This window comes from Schistocerca serialis, chromosome 3, assembly GCF_023864345.2.
Source record: "Schistocerca serialis cubense isolate TAMUIC-IGC-003099 chromosome 3, iqSchSeri2.2, whole genome shotgun sequence".
Classification (NCBI taxonomy): Eukaryota; Metazoa; Arthropoda; class Insecta; order Orthoptera; family Acrididae; genus Schistocerca; species Schistocerca serialis.
In genome coordinates, this window is record NC_064640.1 from 896,215,735 (window position 1) to 896,241,866 (window position 26,132).

The window sequence follows — 26,132 nt, forward strand, 5'->3', positions numbered from 1 at the left end:
AATTCCAACTCTTCATTGCTGCTACTAGATGGCACCGCTGTCAAAACTGACCATCCCCTACTTCCCAGTTGGTGCTCCTCCCGTGTTGTCCCGATCAAATGATACGCGCGCATGCCCTCACTCCCCACCACGCCGCAACTGCTCTGCCCGCGCGCAAGAGCGTAAGTAGGCGCGAATGTTCACGCTCAAAACCAGCGAGTTGCCCAACGCAATACTTGTAATCAGTCCCACCCAATCTCTTACTATAAGTGTTAGGCTAAAACATCTCCCACGAAACCGGAATTCGCAGTGTCTATCGGACCATTTAAACGTCACTCCACCCAGCCAACTCCCAACGCCCCTAATACACTGCCGAAGACATCATCCGCTTTGTCACCACAATTCTACAAAAGTGGACGCCTTTAAATGTTCCCACGAACTTGTATAATCCTTACCTCTCTTAACCTTGTGCAGTGCATCCCTTCCTACTGCAATCAGTTTCCTCCAACGTACAACATATCCTGTTTCTTAACCTAACCTTCACATTCCCAACTACAAATGCTTCTGCTTCAGTAAGGTCCCCTAAAACCAGCTACTTACTCAATTAGTTCCTCGTTCCTTCTCACTGTTTCTTTCCATAATCGGCCGCGCGTGATTAGCCGAGCGGTCTAGGGCGCTGCAGTCATGGACGGTGCGGCTGGTCCCGGCGGAGCTTCGAGTGGGTGTGTGTGTTTTTCCTTAGGATGATTTAGGTTAAGTAGTGTGTAAGCTTAGGGACTGATAACCTTAGCAGTTAAGTCCCATAGGATTTCACACACACATTTTCCATAATCCTGCGTCACAGGGAGCTGGTCATCAGGCTTCTGAAGACCATCCTCAGACAAATGAACAGTGCATGTCATCTTAGTTGGTAAAGGCCATGCCGCAGTGGATACACCGGTTCCCGTGAGATCACCGAAGTTAAGCGCTGTCGGGCGTGGTCGGCACTTGGATGGGTGACCATCGAGGCCGCAATGCGCTGTTGCCATTTTTCGGGGTGCACTCAGCCTCGTGATGCCAATCGAGGAGCTACTCGACTGAATAGTAGCGGCTTCGGTCAAGAATACCATCATAACGACCGGGAGAGCGGTGTGCTGACCCCACGCCCCTTCTATCCGCATCCTCCACAGAGGATGACAAAATGGTGGTTCAAATGGCTCTGAGCACTATGGGACTTAACATCTGAGGTCATCAGTCCCCTAGAACTTAGACCTACTTAAACCTAACTAACCTAAGGAGATCACACACATCCATGCCCGAGGCAGGATTCGAACCTGCGACCGTAGCAGTCGCGTGGTTCCGGACTGACGCGCCTATAACCGCTCGGCCACCACGGCCGGCGCACGTGTCTCTATAAACTGTCTACATGATGTTTAGGTACTCGTGTGGCCAGTAAGACCGCCAGATCTGTCTCCTGTTCGGATGCGAACTCCGTCCCTACGCCAGTATCTAGGATATTAAGGACTAGTTACAATAGTTGTGCGCCAGCCTGATGTAGAAAAGGGTACAGCGGTTTTATGACGTCCTTCCCATTAGAATCAGTGCATGACTCGCTTTCGTAATAACTCACAAAACAAAACATATCCTCTAAGGCTGTGAAGTTTAATTTCGTTCCGTCCTCCACTATATGATGATTCACTTTTTTTTTGTCAAGTAGTGAATTTTCCACTGTAGGTATCAGGTACTGATTAATAATATGAACTGCAATTATTAGCCAAACCCTGTTGGAATTCACATTACACCTAAAAACCGAGAGAATTGGCGCGCCATATGTGTAAATTTCGTTTTCTATGAAACTTCCGAAAGGGTGACAATGCGATGTACTCTTTATTGGGTAGACTCTGCACACGAGGTCGGTTAAATGACGTTAGAATGGTAGCACTCGACATGGAGGTAGCTAATTTGAGTGCCGCAAGAGCAAAAGGACTCACGAATCAGGACAACAGCTAAAATCCCCGTCCGACCATCCAGAATTAGGTTTCCCGTGATATCTCTAAATCGCTCCAGGAAAATACCGGGATGTTCTTTTAAAAGGGCACTGTCCATTTCCTTCCTCATCCTTTCGTAATCCGACCTCGTGCGGCGTCTCCAGTGGCCGCGCAGTCGATGGGACGTTAAATCCTAACATCGCTTTTCACATACAGACAGATAAACGCGGCGGAGGACTTTATAATGAATAGATGCGCCACTCAGCGTAAAATAATCGTAGGGAATGGGATGCTTCCCCGTTTCGGTGTTTACCAGGAGTGAAATCGGCCTGGAATGTTTAAGGAAAAAGTAGGAAAATTTAAATAAGTACACTGTCCGACAGCCCGATCGATGTGGTCCCACAATTCCCGATTGGGTTTAAATCTGGGGAGTATGGGAGCCAGGGCAGTATGGTAAGCTCGTGCTAGTGCTCTTCGAACAACGCGCGTACATTGCGAGCTGTGTGACAAGTTGCATCGTCCTGCTGGTAGAACATCATTCCGAGGAAGACCAAACTGCATGTAGGGGTGGACATGGTCCCCAGGGATGGATGCATACTTATTTCGATCCATTGTGCCTTCAACAGTGACGAGATCAGCCAGCGAATGATATGCAAACATTCCCCACACCGTAATACTCCTTCCTCTGGCCTTGTCCCATCTGAGGATTTTTACAGTGTGTTTGCTTTCAGACGTTCCGGTAGTACACGCCAACGGCCATCTGTCCGATGGAGCATAAAATGTGATACATTTGAAAAGGTTACCTGTCTCCACTCAATGGACTTTCAGTTGAGGTACTGGTTTGCAAATACCAGCCTTCGTCGCCGACGACAGCAGTCATCGTGGGTTCTTGAAGCAGGTATCTGCTGTGGAGGCCCATACGGTGCAACGTTCGCTCAGCAGTCGTTGAGGAGACACTGTTGGTATGAGCGGTCATTTGCTGAACAGCTGCATGTCTATTCGCACGTACTAATCCCAGCAGACGTCGTTCACCCCTGGCATCTATGGCTCGTTGGGCACCACAGTTACCTGGTCGCCGGTTTCAGGGAGCGGCATTTCGTCATGCGTGGTGCACTTTAACCACGGCAGGACGCGATCGTTTTACAGACTTACGCATTTCGGAAATTATTGCATTCTTGGGGCTAAAGCCAATGTTTATGGCCTTTTGGACGTCAGATAAATCGCTCTGTTCCCGCATTACGACAACGACTGCAGTGATTTCAGCCTCTCCCCGACACGCTTTATATACCATTCAATGTTAGTATTGCCACCTGCTGTCTGTGACCTGCATGTTGACGTCGAACATATGCAGTAGTCACATTTTTACGACTGGAATATTGCCTTACTACACACATCAAAAAAAATTTTGCATCACCTCGATTCCGAGAGTTCCAGAACCTGTACAGAAAATTGGAATAGAGATCAACTTAAACATTACTTCCGCACTTTTCAATGGTCATGAAAACCATACATTGCTTGCTGTACCACCATACAGCGAGATCTTCAGAGATGCTTGTCCAGACTGCTGTACACACCGGTACCTCTAAATCCCAGTGGTATGTCCTCTTGCATTCATGCGTGCCTGTATTCGTTATGGCATGCTATCCACAAGTTCATCAAGGCACTGTTGGTCTCAGATTCTCCCACTCCTCAACGGCGTAGATCCCTCAGAGCGGTTGGTGGGTCACGTCGTCCATAAACAGCCCTTTTCAGTCTATCCCAGGCATGTTCGATAGGGTTCATATCTGGAGAACATGCTGGCCACTGTAGTCTAGCGATGTCGTTATCCTGAAGGAAGTCATTCACAAGATGTGCACTATGGGGGGCGCGAATTTTCGTCCATGAAGACGAATGCCTCGCCAATATGCTGCCGATATGGTTGCACTATTTGTCGGAGGATGGCATTCAATTATCGTACAGCCGTTACGGCGCCTTCCATGACCACCAGCGGCGTACGTCGGCCTCACATAATGCCACCCCAAAACAGCAGGGAACCTCCACCTTGCTGCACTCGCTGTACGGTGTGTCTAAGGCGTTCACCCTGACCGGGTTCCCTCGAAACAGGTCGCCGACAATTGTCTGGTTGAAGGCATATGCGACACTCATAAGTGAAGAGAACGTGATGCCAATCCTGAGCGGTCCATCCGGCATGTTGGTGGGCCCATCTGTACCGCGCTGCATGCTGTCGTAGTTGCAAAGATGGGCCTCGCCATGGACGTCGGGAGTGAAGTTGCGCACCATGCAGCCTTTTTCGCACAGTTTGAGTCGTAACACGACGTCCTGTGGCTGCACGAAAAGCATTATTCCACATGGTGGCGTTGCTGTCAGGGTTCCTCCGAGCCACAATCCGTAGGTAGCGGTCATCCACTGCAGTAGTAGCCCTTTGGCGGCCTGAGCGAGGCATGTCATCGACAGTTCCTGTCTCTATGTATCTCCTCCATGTCCGAACAAAATCGCTTTAGTTCACTCCGAGACGCCTGGACATTTCCCTTGTTGAGAGCCCTTCCTGGAACAAAGTAACAATGCAGACGCGATCGAACAGCGATATTGACCGTTTAAGCATGGTTGAACTACAGACAACACGAGCCGTGTACCTCCTTCCTGGAGGAATGACTGGATGACTGGAACTGATCGGCTGTCGGACCCTCTCCGTCTAATAGGCGCTGATTATCCATGATTGTTTACATCTTTGGGCGGGTTTAGTGACGTCTCTGAACAGTCAAAGGGACTGTGTTTGTGATACAATATCCACAGTCAACGTCTGTCTTCAGGAGTTATGGGAACTGGGGTGATGCAAAACTTTTTTTGATGGGTGTAGTTTAATGTCAGTCGCTATCGAGGTATAGTGCTCTATTGGTAAAGCACGTGCCTGGAAAGAGAGAAGTTGCGGTATCGAATCTCGAAAAGGAAGGGAAGAAGATTGGGTTTAACGTCCCGTTGACATAGAGGCCATCAGAGACGGAGCACAAGTTCGGTTTGTGTCAAGGATGGGGAAGCAAATCGGCAGTGTTCTTTCAAAGGAATCATCCTGACGTTTGCCTGGAAAGATTTAAGGAAATAATGGAAAACCTTTATCTGGATGGCCGGACGCTTCCTTAAACCGCCGTCCTCCCGAATGCGAGTCCAATGTGCTACCTCTCGGTTTGAATCTCGGTCGGACCGCGAAATGTTTCTATCTGCCCCTAGCCTTCACCTCTTAATGCAGTGAAGATTCACCAACGACGACGCGTGGTTCGGATTTCACATTAAACTATTGGTCCACTTTCCGCGGCAGGATATCTGGTGTGGGGTAGGGACATGTTAGTGCTGATGCTGATTATGTGTGTAAGGAGACCAAACAGTCCAGGTCTTTAGTCTCCTGTTCACCTCCCATGACAGAAGTAGTGTACCCAATCTTTCTGTGTCTTGAGTAAATTCTGTGTGCAAGTGTGAGAAAGTGTTTTAATTGTTTACGTAGCGTGTATCTGATGCAGACCATGGAAACCATCCTGGTATACACCTAGTAGGATATGGGAAACCACCTAAGAACCGTATCTACGTTGATCGACACACTGAGCCCTCGTCGTTAATCCGCGTGGTGGGATTCGATTCGGGGCTAGTACACCTCCCTGTCCCGGAAACGGGCGCGTTAAGACGCTCGGCGAACGGGCTGGGTGGACATGTAAGTCATCTCATTGGCGTCCTATTGAAATCTTATTATATCGATGCCATTAGATGCGGAGCAGTAGATCAGTCTGAATAGATGGATAAGAAAATTGCATACACAATCGTTTCGAAATCCACCTGAAATGTTTTAGAAAAGAGCACGGAATATCCGAATCGGTATGATGGGACGTGTTTTTGTAACTCGATCCTCGTTGATATATCTGGGGCGACCCGGAGCATATCCCTTGAAATTATGTGCCCATCATTTTAAAATACAGCTGTCTCTGTTGGCGCAGTTCTGTCCACATTACTTGGATACTGCTTCACGCAGATGTCGTACAAACTGCGTAACTGCTGTGTTACAACTAGATTGTCGTTTTGCCAAGGAACAAGAGAGACTTGAATTAGAGAGTTGTAACAGAAGATATTTACGGAAGAGCCAACGAGAATACAAGAGAGACTTAAAGTGAGGTTTGCCGACTTCATTCTGTAATCAGTTAAGCTGCTAGTAAAATTTTCGGAGACAGACGTGATAGAGTTCACAGTGGCATGGAAGCAAAACACAATGAGTCAAACGTTTATATTAAGTGATGATCACAAGCACGAAATCAACCTGCCACGTTCAAGGAACAGTAAACAATCAAGATATTTTAAGAGCTGTTAACCTAGAAACGAGATACTTCGCCACCGCAGTTTTCTGGTTCTGTTACACAGACGAAGAGAGCCAGTATCTTCTAAACTTAAGGAGGAAGACTGGGGCGTAACACACCGTCGACGATGGGATCATCAGGGACGAAGCGCAAGCTCGGACAGAGGAAGGGAATCATTCGTGCCCTTACAAAACAATTAACTCGGCATTTCCCTTAATCGATTTAGGGACCTGATGTAAAAGCAAAATCAGAGAAACCGGACACAGATTTTAACCCCTTCATTTTAACTACAAAAAAATGAAAATGAGCGTACGGCATTGTGAGCCGGGGGTCCCCCATTCGGGGAAGATCGGCCGCAAGTACTTATTGCATTCGACGCCACATTGGGAGACTTGCACGCCGGAGATGAAATGATGATGCGGACAACACAACAGCCACTACCTGAGCGGAGAAAATCTCCTGCCCCAGCCGGAAATCGAACTCCGGCCCCTTGGCGTGGCATTCCACCACGCTGACCACTTTTTTTTAAAATCTCGTTTTGTTCGTTTTCGATCGTTGTATCTGCTCGGGGCGGACATCGCAAGACACCCGTTTCAGTTCGTCGTTGATCCATTAATTCAGTTTTTTTTATTACAGAGGCCATTCAGCTAACGGGGGCGGACTTTGAACCTAAATAAGCTCCGATTGTTCTTCTTTCATAATCGCAAAAAGTCTCCGTAGTTTGTCGGTTGGTTTTGCATTTCGGAAAATATCGGCGTACATGGCTATGAAGTTCGACTGTTCATAAAATTAAAATTAAATTCCAGATACAAGTTCAGTATGGTAAGAGCTATTGGACATCAAACAGCATCCTCGATGATAAATGTGCTGAGAAAACTTCATTGGTAAATTCTCCAGCTGGTAGAGAAGAGAGTTATTTTATAGAAATCAAATTGAACATAACTAACAGTTAGCAAAACCAGGTATTTTACGTTCTCTTAACGCTTCGTGTCCAATCTATAAAGACAGGACACTATCGAGTTTTATCTCAGTATCTTACGGGAAATACAAATAAAAACAGATGGTGGCGCTGATAGAGCAGAGGAAATGAGGATGCTCTGTACAAGAAAATATTCGAACTACAAGCAGACAGACTGAAAGTGAATATTATTAGGTCTCAAGATTACTCGTGTCAGCATGATGAAAAATGGAGTCTTGTGCCATTTAGCAAGGGGACAAAGGAGGATGAAGAGAACAATTGTCGGGAACGTAAAAGCCAGTGATCATGCTGAAAAGATAGCATAAAATGAGTTTTTACGTAAAATGACGAGAAAAAAAGCTGCAACATAATAAAGAATACACTGAAAGAGAATCAAACTTTTATCAAAGTGAACTAAAAGTGATAGTCAACATTAACTTTTTAACAAATAAATGTTTTTACCGCACACTTGTTAACCGGGCGTCTACACAAGAACTGCGTGAAGGGCTGGGAGCACGTTGCTTCCTAAAAATATTGAAGCAGGGAAGTTACAGTTTAACGGTTCGTTCACAACAAAGACCTCATATTAGCTTCAGTAGCTCAGTTGGACAGGAATAGGGCAAGACTGACTTATTCAAGGAATCGTCCCAAGACTGGCCTGAAGTTCAAAAATGGTTGAAATGGCGCTGAGCACTATGGGACTTAACTTCTGAGGTCATCAGTGCCCTGGAACTTAGAACTACTTAAACCTAACTAATCTAAGACATCACACACATCCATGCCCGTGGCAGGATTCAGGATTCGAACCAGCGACCGTAGCGGTCGCGTGGTTCCAAACTGTAGCGCCTAGAACCACTCAGCCATCCCGGCCGGCCTGGCCTGAAGTGATTTGGATAAAAGCAGGAAAGCTGTGTCAGGGTGGCTGGCTGGATAGGCATTTTAGCCCTTCCTCTTCCGAACACGAGCCTAGTGCTATAACTACTATTTTGTTTGCTACTACTCCTGAAAGGAGGGGGGGGGGGGGGGAGGCGACCGCTACTGTAGTATGTGTAGCAAATCTTTTCAGTCGGAAGACGAGGATTAATTTCTTCCTGCAGTGACACGATCAATCTAAACTGCGAGATTGAAAAGTTCTGGCATTTTCCTATCAATATGACTAAACCACCAGGAAATTTCCCTGTCAGAATTGCTCAATAGCTTTTGATACTTTGTCTTATTGTTTCTATTTGTGGCGTTTTGCATTTTACTCTTCATTTCCTTGATATTCTTCTCTTACATTGTTTAACGTGTCTTCTGGGTGCTTTCATTTATGTTTTGTAACATTTAATTCGACTTGTTCTCTTGCTAGGATTTCTTTAATGGACACTTCTGTCTTTTTCCCGGTAATTCCATATGATAAAGCACCCCGTCTTCAGGCCACGAGTGGCCTACCGGGACCATCCGACCGCCGTGTCATCCTCAAAGGAGGATGCGGATAGGAGGAGCTTGGGGTTAGCACACCGCTCTCCCGGTCGTTATGATGGTATTCTTGACCGAAGCCACTACTATTCAGTCGAGTAGCTCCTCAATTGGCATCACGAGGCTGAGTGCACCCCGAAAAATGGCAACAGCGCATGGCGGCTGGATGGCCACCCATCCAAGTGCCGGCCAGGCCGAACAGCGCTTAACTTCGATGATCTCACGGGAATCGGTGTATCCACTGCGGTAAGGCCGTTGCCTAATTCTATATGATGCCGATAGTTTTCTATATCTTTGTTCTTGTGGCTCAGTGTTTATGGGTTCATGGGTTTATTTCTAGTTTTTTGGATTTAACCTTTCTGAAAGGAGGAGGCATCGTCTGTCATTCGATATTTCAACGAGACGTACCTTTTCGTTTGATAAATACTGACCAAGAGGCTATTAAACCAAATCTGAGTAATGTCATCCAAAAATCAAAAGATACGAAAGAGCAGAGCCTGCGTTATTAAGAAGTACGAGGCTCTGTTCCTTCGTACATTATGACCACTGCCCACAGGGGGGGTTAAATGCCTCCTGGTGGTGTTGCGAGTACGTGACGCAGTAAGGAATGAATGTAAGCGGAAGAGAGACGAGTGGGCAGTCATTATAGCGAAGATACGAGCTGCAAATGCGGGAATCCACTAACAAAGGGCACACTGTAATGACCCTGCGGCTGGAAAGGAGAATAGCTCAAACGGCGAAGCTGGTCGCCTGTTGACGTACTACTGTTGTGAGTAATTACAGAAAATGGTTGGAGAACGGTGAAATAACGAGTAGGCCGTCTGGTATTGGACGATCACGTCTCACTACTAAACGTAGAGGCTGGAGAATCCCCCACTGTATAATCCAGGATAGGCAGCGATCTGTGGTAGATCTGACGACAGAGTACAATACTGGTGCAGGCACAACTGTTTCGGAGCACACCGTTCAAACGCCAATGTTGAACGTGGAGCTCCAAATCACATGATCCCTGCGTGGTCCTGTGTTGATCCAACGACGTCGTCAGTTATGATTGCAGTGGGCACGGCGACACTGAGTTTTCACCGTGGATCAACATAAACGAGTCGCCTGTCGAACGAATTGCATTTCTTGGTACACCAGGTCGATGGCTGGATCGTTACACGCCGTCATCCAGGTGAATGGCTGTATGAGACACGCATCGCGTCATAGATGTAGGCCGGTGAAGGCTAAATTATGCTATAGCTTCCATAGAATCTGTGATGGTCATCGTGACAGCAGTGAACTACGTGAACACTATTGCGGACCACCAGCATCGCTTCATGCTCCAAGTCTCCCCCTACGGCGATAACATACTCCAGCAGGATAAGTGTCCGTGTTGCAAGGTCAGAATCGTGCTACAGTGGTTTGAGGGGATTATAGCGCACTCACATTCATGTCTTGGCCAGCAAATGTGCCTGATCTGTACCCACTGGAACACACATCAGGCGCCAGCTGCGTACCCGTACACCGTCATCGCGTAATTTGCGGGAATTTATTGACCTGTGTGTAGGCATGTGGCGCCACATACTTTGGAATCCTGTCAACGACTTGTCGAATCCATGCTAAACAGAATCTCTGTTGTGCTGTGTTTGAAAAGTGAAAATGTTTTTGTGTGTGTGAAATCTTATTGGACTTAACTGCTATGGTCATCAGTCCCTAAGCTTACACACTATTTAACCTAAATTATCCTAAGGACAAACACACACACTCGAACCTTCGCCGGGACCAGCCGCACAGTCCATGACTGCAGCGCCTAAGACCGCTCGACTAATCCCGCGCGACCAAAAGTGAAAAAACACGTTATTAAACAGGTGGTCTTAATGTTTTGGCTCATCGGTGTATGTCCGAAAAAACAGGCACTGCAGCGACTACAGCCGTCAAGAAATACGGGAAATATATTCTCCGTTACGAATATGAACCGCTTTCGGTTGTATATTAGAATGACGACAGTGTAAATGTGTACCCCACGGGGAGTCGAGCCCGGACTTCCCATTTCACGAATCGTAGCCCGACCCAAACCTTCATATGTCGTCGTCCTGCTGCCATAACCTACACTCGTACATTACGTATTTGCCCGTCCAGGAAGGACATATTTATCAAGAGTCAAGGGCCAGGTGTTGTTGATGTGGTCTTCAGTCCAGAGACTGGTTTGATGCAGCTCTCCATGCTACTTTATCCTGTGTAAGCTTCTTCATCTCCCAGTTCTTACTGCAACCCACATCCTTCTGAATCTGCTTCGTGTATTTATTCCTTGGTCTCCATCTACGATTTTTGCCCTCCGCACTGCCCTCCAATGCTAAATTGGTGATCCCCTGATGCCTCAGAACATTTCCTAACAACCGGTCCCTTCTTCTAGTCAAGTTGTGCCACAAACTCCTCTTCTCCCCAATTCTATTCAATACCTTCTCATTAGTTATGTGATCTACCCATCTAATCTTCAGCAGTCTTCTGTAGCACCACATTTCGAAAGCTTCTATTGTCTTCTTGTCCAGACCATTTATCGTCCAAGTTTCACTTCCATACATGGGTACACTCCGTACAAACACTTTCAGAAACGACTTCCTGACACTTAAATCTATACTCGATGTTAACAAATTTCTCTTCTTCAGAAACGCTTTCCTTGTCATCGCCAGTCTACATTTTATATCCTCTCCACCTCGACCATCATCAGTTATTTTGTTCCCCAGATAGCAAAACTCCTTTACTACTTTAAGTGTCTCATTTCCTAATCTAATTTCCTCAGCATCACCCGACTTAATTCGACTACATTCCATTATCCTCGTTTTGCTTTTGTTGATGTTCATCTTATATCCGCCTTTCAAGACACTGTCCATTCCGTTCAACTGCTCTTCCAAGTCCTTTGCTATCTCTGACAGAATTACAATGCCATCGGCGAACCTCAAAGTTTTTATTTCTTCTCCATGGATTTTAATACCTACACCAAATTTTTCTTTTGTTTCATTTACTGCTCGCTCAATATACAGATTGAATAACATCGGGGAGAGGCTACAACCCTGTCTTACTCCCTTCCCAACGACTGCTTCCCTTTCGTGCCCCTCGACTCTTATAACTGCCATCTGGTTTCTGTACAAATTGTAAATAGCCTTTCGCTCCCTGTATTTTACCCCTGCCACCTCAGGTATTGGAGAATAAATACGAAAGAGCAATGCCTGTGTTATGAAGTACGATGCGATGTTCATTCGGACATGCACTCTTGATAAATATGTCCGTCATGAACGGGAATATACGTAACGTACAAGTGCAGGTTGTGATACCAGGACGACGACATATGGAAGTTTGGAACTGGCCATGAAACGTGCACGGATAGCCGAAAAGGTTAAGGCGACCGCTCGCTAAGGTGGGGAATCCGGGCTAGAGTCCCGGTCTAGCACAAATCCGCATTGTCGTCATTCTAATACACAGCCGAAGGTGGTTCATATTCGCAACTGCGTATATCTTTCCTGTAAATCAAAAAAATACTTGATGATACTTTGATTAGAGTGCTCGGTAAAAACATCGTGTGCAAAAATTAGAGCAGTAGTCGCTAGGAAACTGCTGAAATAAGGTGTGTACTGTCGACTCAGAAGTCAAGTATGTGTGGACAGTGAACACCGGCCAATGGCTATGTGCCGGACGAAGTTGACGGTGGTCACCTCGCACGAGGAAGCGGGCAGCGGGCAATGGGCAGCATACTCGTATTTCCCGGTTTCGCCGGCGCAGCGATTGCGCAGACGGAGGTTTAGGTTAGGTTCGGATGTCAAGGACCGTTTTGTAGGCCTCGCGGACAACACGTTGCGACACCGCGCCGGCGCTAGCTGGCACACGTTCGCACAGCTCACCTCGCTTCTGTTTTTCACTCCACGGGCCCACCTCGTAGAGGCTCTCGCGTGGTCTGCCTGCCGCGTCTCGTCAGTGACTCAGTGTCGAGCTATTGCAACTACTGTGCGTTAAAAAAAAAAGCTATCACTTAAGTACACTCACCTGTCATCTGTAACCATTTATAAAATTTATACCATAAACAGCTCCTAATTTTTTAACTAATCTACTGTTAAATTTAGATGCTCATCTGAAATGCACAATAATTACTTCATTCAGCTTTTCAGTACAATTAATATAGTGCGAATTATCTGTTTCGAGCTGCAGTTTGCACTCTGGTAGAGATTCTCCGCAGACGCCTCTGGCAAGGTCTTTTGAAGGTTATTTGCCACTCTCACTGCCCTGATCCTTCTGTTTTAACTGGAATTCGCAAAGACATGATATGGCGTTCAGCTGAAGGTGGCACTTGAAACTTCAGAGTTGCTGTTGCGTTTCGCAGACACAGATCAACATTTGCCAGAGGAGAAGGCTAAGCCAAGGTCATTTTAGAAATCTGAAACTCGCGGAGCTTATGAAGGGGAATTTCACATTTACAGTAATATATACTGCGACAGAATACCCGAGTGTCCATGAAGAGAAATCTTTATCGACTAAATTAACCTTCCTACCACAAGACGGTGTTAGATCCGACACGTCTTGTTTGTTTTCGATTGCACAGGAAACAGTGCTAGTGTACGCTAGTGTGTGTTTTGTAGGTCAACCAAATGAACCTGATTGATAAAATGAAAAACAGTTTTTAGGTAAGTCTCGTGTATGACACGGCCTTATTAAATGTGTCCTAACATTCCACCCTGTGGCAGGAAGGTTAATAAAACAATGAGTTGGCTATGCTTAAGAGCCACACTCGTATCTCAGACAGCATATCTTCATATTGTTTTATTTTTATTTATCAGGTTCCGTGGGACCATGCCAGCCAAAGCTACCTGATTGTGGAAGGAGTCTGTACATATTTTACAGAACGCTAATTACAGATGTTATAAACAAAATACGGTAAAGGATTAATATAAGACGAAAAATCGTGAGACAGTCTACGAATAAATAACACATTACAGATAAAAGTTCTCAACAACTGCGAGGAACTTCTTTACAGAATAGAAGGAGGGTACCACAAGGAAATCTTTCTGCTTATATTAGAAGACGTGAGGTTTATCTCTCAACTTCCTTCAGTTTAGTTACAAGCCTGTTTAAAATGAATTGTGTGCACCTTTCTGTATAACGCTGAAGGAAATTTTATCCACGTGTAAGTCGTTTTCCCGCATAGTGTTCAATGAAAGAACGTGTATGTACAGGGATGGAAGAATTAGAATTCTGAAACACCTGAACAAAGACCTACAGTAAGTACACGAACTGACACAGCGGATCTGCATGTCCGCTCTTTTCTGAGCTGAGAATACTCTTGGTGAGTTCACAGAGATGCTCCAAACTGTCACAAAGTAAATAAGCTTCGCGTTTCAGCGTCAGGGCAGCGGATATCTTCTTACAGTCAAGATAGCAGCGTTTAGTTCTCGAACGATCTTGAACGTCAAAGAAGGGTTTGCATCACCGTCAGTCCTAACACCTTCGCACACTGGACTCGCATTCGGGAGGACGGTGGTTCAATCCCGCTTCCGGCCATCTTGATTTAGGTTTTCCGTGATTTCCCTAAATCGATTCAGGCAAATGCCGGGATGGTTCCTTTGTTATGACACGGCCGGCTTTTTACCCCATCCTTCCCTAATCCGATGAGACCAATGACCTCGCTGTTGGGTCTCCTCCTCCCAAATCAACCCGATCTAAAACCTTCAGATGCTTGTATTCACTGACTGTTTCACCTGCCTTGGACATTAAAATTTTGCTTTTACCAGAGTTCAGTGTCAGAAATGGTACGTATTGGTTTTGTTGCAGTTAAGCGCTAATGTGATCCCTTAAAGCCACGTGCTGATGCTACACTATTAGCCATATCATTTACATATTTTCGTGATTATCGGAAAGCAGCCCACGACAATTAACTCCTGGCGAACGACAAGAGGCATAGGCGAGCGACGACAGTGACATGAAATCGTTGACACAAACTGCATTACGGATAGATATAATTGCAATGCATCCAAAATATTAGAGTTATTAAGTGCAGCGTTGCTCGGTCAAGTATAATAGCTTGTAATTTACGGTAGTGTAAGAATGAAACATTTGGCATTCAGTCAGATGCAACGTCGCTTTCGTCTCACAAGGAGGCCAAATGGCAATCAGATTTTTTATAATTTTTTAAATTTATGGTACGTGATGTTCAGAATTCAAATATCAGTCTTCCATAGAAGTTCGATGCAATTTTCAAAAGTTCTCTAGCAAAATAGACTTTGAAGGTTCCCGACTCTTTTTAATGCCTTTTCTCAACAGGCAGCGTGGCTGTGTCATAGAATGCCTCCACCCCCCCCGCCCCCCCCCCCCCCCCGACCATGCCGCCGCGTGGCGCTTCTGGGTTCGGTTCTCATCTGGTGAATGTTCTAGTATTTCCAGGAAGAGCAAAATTCATAAAGATGGGTAAAAAATATGCAGTGCTATAGACTGGTAGTCGCTTGTAAGTGTCACGATTCATTCATTATATTTTCTATTCTCTTTCCATTCAGTTCGAAAACCTACGTTATTTTTAATACAAAATTCATCAAACATATGCTAATTAAAACATATATAATTGTAATTTTTTTTAAATGCACGATTTTTTACTTACGATTACAAATTCTTATTTATAATCACAAATTCTTCATCATCAATGTTTTATGAAAGATTGTTAATGAATCATGTTCAAGTTGAGAAAAACACAAGTTAAATTTTTCTTCGTTATTACGTATTTTACGCTTCACAGAAACACTGATGGTACAACCAAAAGTCGAATTGGGCCACCCACATGGTAAGTGGGCATTCTCACACGCTGCTTTTGGAGAAAAAGTGACTTTACTGTAGGGTATTAAAGACGATCGAAAAACTTCAAAGTCGATTTCCTCGAAATTTTTTTAGAGTTGCGTCGAACTGCTTTGGGAAATTAACATTTGAATTCTGAACATACATACCATTTAAAAAAAGCGATTTTCGTGTCCCCTCCTTATCAGTAATTACCATTACATGAATTGCGTTGGAGTAAATGCCACTACAGCAGTCAGATTTTATATATTTAACCGAACTGCATGAAACCTCTCTGGATTCCGGGGCTGCAGTCCCTGAGAACCGGAAGTCTGTTGAAACATCGATACACAGTAGGACTGATGTGGGAGATACGTACTTAACTTATTTCAGTGAAGAGGACGACAAGCATATCTGTAAGCAGCTAAGAAGTTTACTAATAGACGTTCCGGCATGGCAACACTTAGGAGTGCTACGTAAAGGGAGTTATCCAATTTGTTTCAGCCAGTTCCACTTAAACCACCTGTCTACCTTAAACTTCTATCAATAAAAGGAAATGTGCATGAATTAGAAGCAAGATTGGGTAGCGTTTGAGTACAGAATTAGTGGTCTGCTTTAGGATTCACTCACTTTGATCAAATATCTACACAGAATGTGAAATTGTTCACTAAGCCACAGCAACAGCAGAATTCATAAGTACTGTAAAATGTAATAAAGTTGAGAATGTAGGGATTAACACAATACGGAAATTAAATGGGTAAGTTTAACGTGGTTAGCGTTTCCACCCATAGTATCGTTGTCTAAAATAATACTGGATCATGTTTTCTTAGTCTGGAATGTAGCCGATGAATGCCATTGTTTTCCGGTTGTAGCGTTGTTGTCACAAAAGCTCTCTCGTCTCAAAGACGAGCAAACGATGAGTTATCTGCAGTATCTCGCAGCAAATATACGTCAGCCCCGTGAAATGGGGACGTTCTGAAGCAGCTGTGTAAAGCGTGAATGTAGGCTCAGAGTCCAGTGTCAATGTCTTTGAAACGAGCTGTATGTGGCAAAGTCAAGATCCACTGTTGCAACAGCTGACCTACTTGCATACTCCGCCAGAAAACACTTTCTCCTTTGTATGAAACCTCGACCAACGACTGTTCTAGGCGTTTCCTGCGACAGTAGTGAACAAAGTTTCATAAGCTGTCTTTCACCTAGCTCTAGATATTAACAAACAAAGTGCGCAGATTTACATAGAGGACAATAAGGCTTTTATTCTCTCCGTTTGGTAAAATTATTGCGAGAATGTACTGTAACACTGTATCTTACGAATCCCCTGCCATTCGTTATTGGCAGAAACTGACAGAATTATTGCAAAAAATGCTCTCTGAGTTCGTATTTGGAGAACGGCAAACATAGTTTTTAAAACTTCTGTCCTGTTAAATTAGAAGAGATCTGTGTTTTGTATTACGCACAGAGCAGTGCAACACTTTAAATTGCTTTAGTACAAACCACCTGCTTCCCAAGCAGACAATGCTGACGCAAGCTTGCGCGGCAGCTCCTAACTTGGAGGTAGTCGCTTCGAATTCAGATGTAGAGAAAGCTTCCATGACCAGCAATGGATCGGCGAGGGGAAGAAAAATGGTGACGTTGGGTTGCAGATTACCAGACCTTGTTCCACCGTTCCCGTGCTGAATCCCAAACCTTTCGACACCGTTCCGTCTAGTGGAGTTATATGATATTGTTGACGGTGAGTACTCCGTAGGATTAGGGCGTTAAGCTCTGCATGCTCTTATTGAAGAAGGCCATGCGCTAGCCCGTGATTCACTCCTCCCATCCTATCATCCATAACAGTACAAATACAATACAGGAAATAACAAGCCCTTAATACAATCATCAACATGCTGCGCACTTTACTTGTACTGGGACCGTTCCGAGGGTGGCAATGTGGGATGCCCGTATGTACCCCAGGGTGTGACTTTGTCTTTAGTCCATCAGTCCGTTCCATACAAACAATAATGTTTATGTGAATGTTACGAGGGATCGGAATGGTTAAGGGAATGGAATCGAATTGTGGAGAAGGAGGGTTCAGATCGTTGTCCTGCCACATTAAGTGGTTTTCCTGAATATCACTTAAGGTGGTTGTTGAGATTATTTCTTCAACAATGCTATCTTCGCCTATTCTTCTGCAGTCAGTCCCTATCAACAGTGATGTCCACTAGGCGTTAAACTTTTACGGTTTTCCTTTTGATTGAAGGGAAGTGTTCTTTGTGGCTGCAGTCTGATCGTGAACCTTGAGATTAGAATTTCATGGATATTTTCCTTCTATAACAAGTCAAACTCGCAAAAGAAAAACACCAACTCATATTCGCAAACTCCACTATACATATACGCCACATAACCAAGCGAGCTATCGCAATCATTACAATACTGGTCACGCATAAGGGACTCAAATACCCAGCTTTGCCGTTCACATTTACGTCGTGATTTCCCTAAATCGCATAAGGCGAATGCCGAGACGAATCCTTTGGAAAATATACAAGCGATTTCTTTCCCCATGATTATCCAATCAGATATTGTACCCTCTGTCTCTGATAATCATGTAATCGAAGACGGCCGTCCTTTTACTTGCTTACATCGAATAACACTACCGTGACTACCGGGGAAAATGATCCACGGAACAGTTACAATTTTTATTTGAACTTTATTCGCAGACCGGTTTGGGAAACTTAAATTTTCATTATCAGTGCTGTAATATGTGCCAAAAAGGCTTCATGCCTCGTACAAGAGACACCGCTACAGATTCCTGACAAAAGAAGTTCCATACCGTGGTCGGTGCTTATCCGAGTTACGAGTGTAAAGCAGCACATGGGTGAGAATAGAGCGCGTTCCGTCAGGAATTTACAACGGTGGCTTGTATTTGTGGCATGTTGTCATTGTAAAGAACCATACAGCACTGGTGTCGAAAATATACATTCTGGAAACCAGTCTGCGAATAAAATTCAAAGAAAAATTTTAGCCGGTCATGTGAATCCTCGACTTCTATAAAGCGCATCGTACTGAGCGAATCCAGCCATCCACTATTTGGAAATGTATCAAGATAAAGACATTTAGTACATTTAGATCAGCTGTAGGTAGTGGTTTCCGCTCAGTGGCAAGATGAAACTCTCATTTACGTACCCTCCTATATAGGAGAGTACATATTGACACTGGGATTAAGCATTTCGAGTACTCCATTCCATATTAATTCAAACTAACAACAAAAAAGTACACAAACTGCACAAGTAATCATTACAGAACTCCACGCGATAGAGTTTGCACATTCAACACGTCATTCATAGATCACAGAAAAGATATAGTAGGTCTCAATGAAAAGGCCGCTCTGGTTGCTCAGTAGAACTTCATTGAGGCCGCTACCGGTTTCGGCTGTTTTGTCAAGCCATTCCCAGATGTATCTGAAACTGCCATACGTATTAGACGTACACATATATTGATGTGTTGGGAAATGTGCCAACACCTTGTAGATAGAGGAGGCCGAAATGCACGCTATCTAACGCAGACGGGCGTGAATTCTGGAACAGGATAAGTAGTGAATGCTAATAAGAAAAGTATGCAGCTCCTCGAATACTTAACTTTTATTCCTTCATGTGAATACAGCATTCTTGATGAGACATTTCATACGATAACTATCAAACTATGTAAGGCTAATGGCGCCTTGCTAGGTCGCAGCCATGGACTTAGCTGAAGGCTATTCTAACTGTCTCTCGGCAAATGAGAGAAAGGCTTCGTCAGTGTAGTCGCTAGCAAAGTCGTCGTACAACTGGGGCGAGTGATAGTCCGTATCTCGAGACCTGCCTTGTGGTGGCGCTCGGTCTGCGATCACACAGTGGCGACACGCGGGTCCGACATGTACTAAATGGACCGCGGCCGATTTAAGCTACCACCTAGCAAGTGTGGTGTCTGGCGGTGATACCACATATATATGACTGACGGTAAAAAAAACAAAGCTTACATATGTTTATGTACAGACAGTTTATGAAACTTACAGTGATGAAGTAATAACCAAAGGACAGAAGTAAATGTCTCGAAGATTTAAAATCTTTCTTGTCTAATGATGTCGCATAATATTATCGTCTCAAGACTGTATAATTCATCACGTTATAACTACCCTTTGGGTTTACAGAGATTTAGGTTCTGACATGTTCGAATTTGCGTGTTATGTAAGTAACAGGCTAAAAATAGCTTTTGAATGAAGGTGCAACATAGTTGCAGTGGATGGGGCGTCGAAGTCAAGTGCAGATTTAGTTTATTAGTATGCAAAAATTGAACTACGGGGAACTGCATTTAAATTCCGACTCGTTAAATGTTTGCTCAGTGCAGACTTCGTGTAAGTGCTGTCTCGTTGCCGGGAACAATTACTGCAATGCTACTCCTCCTACGGGTTGTTCTCCACTGTTGACGCATTCTCTGGTATGCTCGTTTCGAAAGACTCACAATGTGGGCTACTGTCTCCCCAGCACGCTACCTTCGGAGCTCGGGTACGCAGCCACGCCTTTTCGTCACTTGCTCTGGCTCTGTGGCTGCCTTGATATGTGTCAGAACACACGTCGAACAGTTCAGAGTTCGGTATCTGGTGGGTCCAGAAATTTATTCCTGCACTTACCACAAATTTCGCCTGCCGCAATAATACGCTTATTTAAATAAAATGAAATTTGGCACCATATTTCGGATTCTTCCTATCTCATCCACTCCACCACACCCCTTCTCTGTCCTGGGACCAAACTACTGGTAAGTTTACCATTTTGCCAAATGTAACTTAGAAAAATGATAGAAACGTAAATGAGAATGGCCAGACAAGAATTTGAAGCCTGTTTCACCCGAATACGAGAACAATGTCTCATCTGTAGTGCCACGTTACTCAGTCCCCCTGTGAATGACTATGGAACCGTTTCGTAAGTCGAAAGAAAGCAGGCACGTACCTTCTCCAGTAGGTCTATGCCTACGAAAGCATTGTGGGATTCCAATCAATGCTGTTGGTGGCAAATGGTTCAACTCATCTTGTCGTACAGCAGACCAGCACAGACGGGTGAATGACATGAGCTGAGCACTGTTAGGACGCAACTGCGAGGGCATGCTGAAACGTAACGCCACTGAATTTCTTATGTGAAAACTCTTAAAGTTTTTTAAATAAAACAAGCGTCATTAACATTCAACATATTCTTCATGTCTACATATTTGCAGCCCTCTGCCGGTAGAGTGCTCCGCACTGTAGCGTGTAACATGGGGGGGGGGGGGGGGGGGGTGTGTAACGTAGCTATGTCGGTGCGTGAGAAACAGCGTGCTGTAATCGAGTTCCCAGTTCGAAGAGTTCGTCACACCTGGAGCACTCGCTACATCAGAATGACGATGCCAGACCATACACGAGCACTACATCATCTGCAACAGTCCGACGCCTTGATTTCACTGTCATCCACGATCTCCCGACATACCCCTATCCGGTTCTCACCTGTTCACAAAACTTAAGGAACACCTTCCAAGACTTCACTTTGATACTGATGAAGCGGTGGAAGCAGAGGTGATGATTTGGCCCCTTCAACGATCTCAAACATTCGACTCTGATGGTATCGACAAACTGGTCTCTCGTTGGGAGATATGTGTCCGTAACCAGGTTGACTATGTTGAGAAATAAATATATAGAGATGAATAGGGAAGATGTATAATGTTAATAACGTTCGTTTTATTTAAGAAGCTTTAAGAGTTTTCGCATAAAAATTTCGTAGACATTACTTTTCGGCACGCTCTCGTTTACTCACAGCGGCAGCATGCGGATCTATGCACCTCCTTACATTCTCACATAATGTTTCGGTACTATTGTATCACAAACACAGGCATCTTTTCCTTTTTAGTTAGGCCTGTCTATATTGATACAGTTCTTCATAAAAAGCTTCCAAAACCTTAAGAAATTTCGATTTTGAAACATAACCTTGTATGTAGATACTCCTCACACCCGAGGTCTTGAATGGAAATTTATGAAGCGAGAGCAACTGTACCGTCTATAGACCACCAGATTGATATGCATTCATCTTCTGACGGATGTCTGAATAGCAGCTGCTATGTTATGTTCAATAATGATAATGCCTTCAGCTGTATGTATTAGTTTCTATTTATTTACGACCGCTTTCGGTGGTACAATTCCCCATCTTCAGGCCCCTGCGTGCAGCAAAGACGTTATTCAACATACCATACAAAAAAACAAAATCATAATATCTAATTTCCTTTCTTTAATAAGGTTCAAATGGTTCAAATGGCTCTGAGCACTATGGGACTTAACATCTGAGGTCATAAGTCCCCTAGAACTTAGAACTACTTAAACATAACTAACCTAAGGGCACAACACACATCCATGCCCGAGGCAGGATTCGAACCTGCGACCGTAGTGGTCGCACGGTTCCAGACTGAAGCGCCTAGAACCGCTCGGCCACACCGGCCGGCCTTTAATGAGGAAGTTACGTAAGTGTGTCTGACCAATGTATTATAAAAAGTTGAAGACATCAATTACAGGAAGTGTCTCCACTCTAATAAATTTGTAATAACTGTATAGACTATTTGGTTTTCCAGCAGTAATTACAAATTTGTTGGAGCGGAGACACTTTTTCTCTTTGATGTATTTATAATTTTAATTCTTATTGTTCACATACAAATATATAATGAAAATTGGTTCAGTCTGATACAAGGAACACTTCGCCATTAAAAATAGTAGACACACATATTATGGCTTTGTTTTTGTATTTTAAGTCGAGTGATATGTTTTCTGTATCTAGGAGCCTGAAGATGGTGAATTGCACCACCGAAAACGGACGTCAATGAATAAATACTAATACGTACAGCTGAAAGTATTATGGTTATTGCACATAAACAACCAAACGTATTTTCAAACTGCACACGACGCGAATGTCAGAAATATTTCCGTATTGGGTAACTAAAGCGGGATGTGGGTACCAGCCCGGCATTCACATGATCGTATGTGGGAAACCACATAAAAACGAGATCCACGCCCTCGTCGTTAATCCGCCGAACGTGATTGGTCCAGGACCGACAAGACTCACCGAATAGCTGAAGCGGCGTACTAGAGCGCACGGCTATCCGGCCGCGTAATTCCTAGCTTTGATTCCTTTGACGGTTCAGTTGAAATCATTATCTACACCTAACTTAGTTAGTAGCTGCATCCATTAGCATAACAGGTATTAGGTGAGGCAACTTGGTTTAAATTCACACTGTTCTCCGCGTTCGTCGCTGATTGCTATAATCTTATTCCCATAGCTCCACATCAGTGAACAACGGTCACTTCGAGAGTTTTATCCAAGTCAACGACCCCTACCCTATTCTGACCTTATTACCAGCTTGATTTTCTCCTCCTGTACAGACAATCATTTTTCCTTCGCCAGCGCATGAATGGAAGAGGACAGAAAATAGCTAATATTGATAAGATTAAATAAGACATGTGAAATACCCTCAGACTTAAAAAATAATGTAATAATTCCAATTCCAAAGAAAGCAGGTGCAGGCAGGTGTGAATATTACCGAACTATCAGTTTACGAATTCCTGGCTGCAAAATAAAAACACGAATTCCTTACAGAATAATGGAAAAACTGGTAGAAACCGACCTCGGGAAAGAGCAGTTAGGATTCCAGAGAAATGCAGAAACACGCGAGGCAATACTGACAATACGATTTGTCTTAGAAGATGGGTTAAGGAAAGACAAACCTGCGTTTATAAAATTCGTAGAGTTGGTGAAAGTTTTTGACACTGTTGACTCGAACAATCTCTTTGGAATCTGAAGATAACAGGGGTAACGTACAGGGGGCGAAAGGCCATTTACAAATTGTACAGAAACCAGTGGGCAGTTATAAGAGTCGAGAGGCATGAAAGGGAAGCAGTGGTTGACAAGGGAGTGACACAGGGCTGTAGCCCATCGCAGATCTTATTTAAATTGTACACTGAGCAAGCAGTAAAGGAAACAAAAGGAAAATTGGAGTAAGAATGAAAGTTTACGTTTTCCAATGACATTGTACTTCTGTCAGAGAGACTGCAGGACTTGGAAGAGCAGTTGAACGCAACGGAGAGTGTCTTGAAAGGAAGATATAAGATGAACATCATCATCATCATCATCATCATTTAAGACTGATTATGCCTTTCAGCGTTCAGTCTGGAGCATAGCCCCCCTTATACAGTTCCTCCATGATCCCCTATTCAGTGCTAACATTGGTGCCTCTTCTGATGTTAAACCTATTACTTCAAAATCATTCTTAACCGAATCCAGGTACCTTCTCCTCGGTCTGCCCCGACTCCTCCTACCCTCTACTGCTGAATCCATGAGTCTCTTGGGTAACCTTGCTTCTCCCATGCGTGTAACATGACCCCACCATCTAAGCCTGTTCGCCCTGACTGCTACATCTATAGAGTTCATTCCCAGTTTTTCTTTGATTTCCTCATTGTGGACACCCTCTTGCCATTGTTCCCATCTACTAGTACCTGCAATCATCCTAGCTACTTTCATATCCGTAACCTCAACCTTGTTGATAAGGTAACCTGAATTCACCCAGCTTTCGCTCCCATACAACAAAGTTGGTCGAAAGATTGAACGGTGCACAGATAACTTAGTCTTGGTACTGACTTCCTTCTTGCAGAAGAGAGTAGATCGTAGCTGAGCGCTCACTGCATTAGCTTTGCTACACCTCGCTTCCAGTTCTTCCACTATGTTGCCATCCTGTGAGAATATGCATCCTAAGTACTTGAAACCGTCCACCTGTTCTAACTTTGTTCCTCCTATTTGGCACTCAATCCGTTTATATTTCTTTCCCACTGACATTACTTTCGTTTTGGAGATGCTAATCTTCATACCATAGTCCTTACATTTCTGATCTAGCTCTGAAATATTACTTTGCAAACTTTCAATCGAATCTGCCATCACAACTAAGTCATCCGCATATGCAAGACTGCTTATTTTGTGTTCACATATCTTAATCTCACTCAGCCAGTCTATTGTTTTCAACATATGATCCATAAATAATATGAACAACAGTGGAGACAGGTTGCAGCCTTGTCTTACCCCTGAAACTACTCTGAACCATGAACTCAATTTACCGTCCACTCTAACTGCTGCCTGACTATCCATGTAAAGACCCTTAATTGCTTGCAAAAGTTTGCCTCCTATTCCATAATCTTGTAGAACAGACAATAACTTCCTCCTAGGAACCCGGTCATATGCCTTTTCTAGATCTATGAAGCATAGATACAATTCCCTGTTCCACTCATAACACTTCTCCATTATTTGCCGTAAGCTAAAGATCTGGTCCTGACAACCTCTAAGAGGCCTAAACCCACACTGATTTTCATCCAATTGGTCCTCAACTAATACTCGCACTTTCCTTTCAACAGTACCTGAGAAGATTTCACCCACAAAGCTGATTAAAGAGATACCTCTGTAGTTGTTACAATCTTTTCTGTTTCCATGTTTAAAGATTGGTGTGATTACTGCTTTTGTCCAGTCTGATGGAACCTGTCCCGACTCCCAGGCCATTTCAATTATCCTGTGTAGCCATTTAAGACCTGACAATCCACTGTATTTGATGAGTTCCGACTTAATTTCATCCACCCCAGCCGCTTTATTGCACTGCAATCTATTGACCATTTTTTCCACTTCCTCAAATGTGATCCTATTTCCATCATCATTCCTATCCCATTCTACCTCGAAATCTGAAACATTACTGATCGCATTTTCACCTACATTGAGCAACTCTTCAAAATATTCCCTCCATCTGCCCAAGGCATCCACAGGATTCACCAGCAGTTTTCCTGACCTGTCCAAAATACTTGTCATTTCCTTCTTACCTCCCTTTCGAAGACTGCTAATTACACTCCAGAATGGTTTTCCAGCAGCTTGACCCATAGTCTCCAACCTGTTTCCAAAGTCTTCTCACGATTTCTTCTTGGATGCTGCAATTATCTGTTTGGCTTTGTTTCTTCCTTCAACATAACTTTCTCTGTCTACCTGGGTTCTGGTATGTAGCCATTTTTGATACGCCTTCTTTTTCCTTTTACAGGCTGCCTTGACTGTATCATTCCACCAAGCTGTTTGCTTCATCGTACTTTTACACACTACTGTTCCAAGACATTCTTTAGCCACTTCTAGTACTGTGTCCCTGTACCTTGTCCATTCCTTTTCCAATGACTGTAATTGACTACATTCAACTAACTGGTACCTTTCTGAAATCGCTGTTATGTACTTGTGCCTGATTTCCTTATCCTGAAGTTTCTCCACTCTTATCCTCCTACATATGGACCTGACCTCCTGCACTTTAGGCCTCAAAATCCCAGTTTCACTGCAGATTAAATAATGATCAGTGTCATCAAAGAATCCCCTGAATACACGTGTGTCCCTCACAGCGTTCCTGAATTCCTGATCTGTTATTATATAGTCAATGACAGATCTGGTTCCCCTGCCTTCCCAAGTATACCGGTGAATGTTCTTATGTTTAAAAAAGGAGTTTGTGATTACTAAGCCCATACTGGCACAGAAATCCAAGAGTTGTTTACCGTTCCTGTTGGCCTCCATATCCTCTCCAAATTTACCCATAACCTTCTCATACCCTTCTGTTCGATTT